The sequence below is a fragment of the Elaeis guineensis genome, chromosome 5, assembly GCF_000442705.2.
Source record: "Elaeis guineensis isolate ETL-2024a chromosome 5, EG11, whole genome shotgun sequence".
NCBI lineage: Eukaryota > Viridiplantae > Streptophyta > Magnoliopsida > Arecales > Arecaceae > Elaeis > Elaeis guineensis.
This window is the reverse complement of record NC_025997.2, coordinates 53476021-53480000: the sequence shown is the minus strand read 5'-3', so window position 1 is coordinate 53480000 and position 3980 is coordinate 53476021.

Genomic DNA, 3980 nt, shown 5'->3' with positions numbered 1-3980 from the left:
CTATCATTTGATACTTTCAAATCAGGATTTTGATAAAATTACAATTTTGCCCCTGAAGAGCAAAAAGTCTTTTTCAAGTGAGAAACATTAGTACCCCTTCAACTGCTTTGTAATCATCAAAATCAATCTAAGGAGCAACAATCTCCCCCTTTTTGATGATGACAAAATACTTGAACAAAAATATTTATATGAATCAATGATCATGAATTTCAAAGGAATGAAATGCATTATAGGTAGTTTGAAGATAAATAGGAAATTTACTGCCAACTTATAAGTGTATTTGCTTGAAAAGAAGATTGATTCTTTTGGCATGTGATACATGTGCCCATTTGCAGTAATTCATTTGATTATGTGATTTTGGTATCAGAGTAGAAAATTTATTTTTGTTATCAGAGCAAAGCAGAGTTTACCTTAGGATTTGAAAATTGCATGTTTGAAAATATCTCATTTGCTCATTTGCTTATTTTTTAAATTTCTTAGTATTTTAAAAATTCGCTCATTCTCATTTGATTATTTAATTTTGGTATCAGAGCATGTTTAAAAATTAAGTGTATCAATGCATGTCTAAGAATTAATTTTAAAGTATATCAGAGCATGTCAAATTTTAAGTGTATCAGAGCATGTCTAAGAAGTAATTTTAAAGTTTGATACTTTTCTTTAATTTCTCCCAATTCACTCATTTTATTTTTAAGTCTTTTATCAATCTTGCTTTTGATATTTTTCTTTAATTTCTCTTCCTTTTTGACATCATCAAACATAGTTAACTCTCCCCCTTTTTTGAATACATTTTCTCTCTCTCTTTTTATTTCTTCAAACTTCTTGTGCTAATCATTAATTTTACTAACATTAATGTTTACTCCCCCTGAATACAGCAATCATAAAACAAAATATGCCATTGAGTACCATAGCTGTGAAATAGCAACATACATTAAAAGTCAAAGAGTGGATATATAATCAAAAAGTGATTGATACCATAGCTGTTCTAATACATATTCCATAATATAAAAGTCAACCAGTTAATATCATTACATGGCCCAAAAGATAGATCCTAGAAAGAACAACAGACAAGGCTAGCTACAAGGATCTAGTAGAGCTCATGACTAGATGGATCAGAATCAGATGTATCAGAGATGGGGTGGGGAGATGATGGATCACGACCAAGGACTCATCCTCTACCCCGTCTGCCTCTGCCACGAGTGGAGGTGCTGGCACGAGTAGGTGGGCGAGATGATCCTGAAGGCTGAGAAGCCATAGACTGGACTGCAAGAGAGAGCCTGATGGTATCAAGAAGGTTCAGGGCTCTCGAAACAGACTGAAGCAGTGCAGTGAACTGTGTAGAAGCATGCTCACTAGAGCCTTTGATCTCTCTCCTCAAGAAATCAAATCCACCCTCCAATACACCTTTAAGTCTGCCAGCCTCCGCAGTTAGGTCTGTGACCTCAATAGTGCACTCCTGTGGCTGTGGATGGGCCAGAGCTAACACTTGCCCCTGCAAGTCAAGTACTCTCCCAGTCAGTCTCAAAATATAATCCTCGAGCTGCTGAATCTGAACTGACTGATCTGAGATCATCTGAAATATAGTGGAGATATGGGGGATCAAGGTCTGATCAGATGCATCTAATGATGTAGATCCCGATGCAAAGGCTGAAGTGCTCCACTGACGAGAAAGCAAGGAAGCCACACGCTGAGAAATCAGCTTAATCTGATCATCAGCCAATCTGAACTCTGAGGCAAGTGCTCTGCTGTCTGGCTGCTGAACTGATGTGTGCCTCCTGGTGGACTCTGAAGGGCCAGCCTCTGGATCTGCAACAAACTGGATGTCTGGAGATGCTGCCCTGAAGTCATAGAGAGGTGATGAAGGACCTTCTTCCTCAGCTCTGTCCTCAACTCTGTCCTCAGCTCTCTCCTCAGCTTTTTCTTCTGTACCCTTGATCCAACCACCATCAATCCTAGTGAATCCCATGCGGTGCAGAGTATGTTGGTTGATGGTGTCAGAGTGAGAAAGCCTAGCAGATGCCTCCCCCTCAAAACTAACTCCAAACCTCCTAAATACCAGTGTGAGGGCCATACCAAAAGGCAGATGTGCCTTGGATCTATTCAGTGTTTCTCTCATGGCCTCAATCATTAAAGCAGGGAGGTTTAAGGGGGTTTGGGTGATCACATGAAACATTATACATATGTCTCAGCCAGAAAGGAGGTTATGTTTGCCACTTCTCGGAAAGAAAAGCTTTGTTACTAATTGATGTAGAATTCTCATTTCAATTGACAAGATCTTGGCTTCTAATTAATTTAGACTTTTCGAGTAAGTTCCTCCTAAAATCACATTGCTCCCTTCTTCCTTCACTGGGAGTTCCATGTTAGAATATCCCTCACAGGGCAAATGTAGAATCTCTCCCAAAATAACAGGATCTAAACAGATATCAATACCCTTTACGGTGGATGTTACTGTTCCATTGCCATAGCACAGATTCAGATAAAACTCTCTAACTAAATCCATATATGTAACTTCTTTAAGAGAACAGTAAAATCTCCAACCTTGGTTTTTGATCTTTGAACCAATGGAGACTCCTTTTTTTAAAAAAATCTGAAGTCAACATTTTTTCTGGTTTCTACCTTTCTGACAGAGAGAGAAATTTTACTAGGGCTAAGAGGAGACTGAGAGGAACCTGGAGCAGATGCCAAAGCAGGAATGGAAGCAGAAGAGGTCTGAGAAGCTTGTCTTTTCCTGCGCACGCTCTCTTCCAACTCACGGACCGATTTCCTTCTTTGAGGGAGTTTCATTTTTGGAGCCATTCTCACCACCAGAACAAGCAAAGAGACTTGGAAGATCAAATGTGTGAAGAGATAGAGGGTTATTAAGGGATGGAAAGGGATTTTTGGAGGAGAGAAACCCTGATTTGGAGGAGAATGGTGGAAGCTAGGGCACGCTCTAACCGTTCCAATCACGAGAGAAAAATGGGAATAGCGCCGTTCCCAAGGGGCGATTTGAGGTGGAGAGGTGATGGGAGAAGGATCTTGAGCTTAGACCTTGGATTTGGAGAGAAAGAAGAAGAGGACTATGGGTTTTGGAGGGAGGAAGATGAAGATGGAGAGGGTCGGCTCATGAACAGGGTTTTAACCAAGAAGAGAGAAATCCGTGGGGTTTTGGCCGAAAATTACAAGTATGCCATTGGGTCGACCCTAGGGGGTCGACTCATGATTCACAAAATTTCAAGAAAAATATGAATAAATTTTGAAAAAATTTAAAATTCTGGGAGAAGAATTTTTGCTCTATGAAAAGTTGTGAGAATGATAATCTTGAGCTTTTAGGTCCAAGAGAGATGATGAAAATTGAGCTCAAAGAAATTTTGACATTGATTCCTTGGAATTAGAGAGATATTTAAGCAAATGGATCAAGAATTTCTAGATCTCTCCTAATTTCATAGAATCTATCTTCACTTTGGGCCATTATAAAGATATCGGCTAATTATTTTTCAGTACAAATATAGTCAAGAATTATATCTTTGTTTTGAACATGTTCTCTTATAAAATGATGTCTGATTCAATATGTTTAGACCTAGAATGCTGAATTAGATTTTTAGTAAGATTTATGGCACTGGTGTTATCACATCTTATGGGTGTTTCATTAAGTTTGATACCAAAATCTTCGAGTTGTTGCTTAATCCATAAGATTTGAGCACAACAACTTTTGGCTGCAATGTATTCGGCCTCGGCCGTAGATAGTGCTACTGAATTTTGTTTCTTGCTAAACCAGGAGATTAGGTTAACTCCAAGAAATTGGCAAGTTCCACTAGTGCTTTTTCTGTCTAATCTACATCTAGCAAAATCAGCATCTGAATATCCTAATAAATCAATTAGTGAGTCCTTAGAGTACCATAATCATAGAGTTTGAGTATCATTTAAATATCTAAGGATTCTTTTAACAGCATTCAAGTGAAACTCTTTAGGATTAGATTGAAATCTAGCACACAGACAAACAC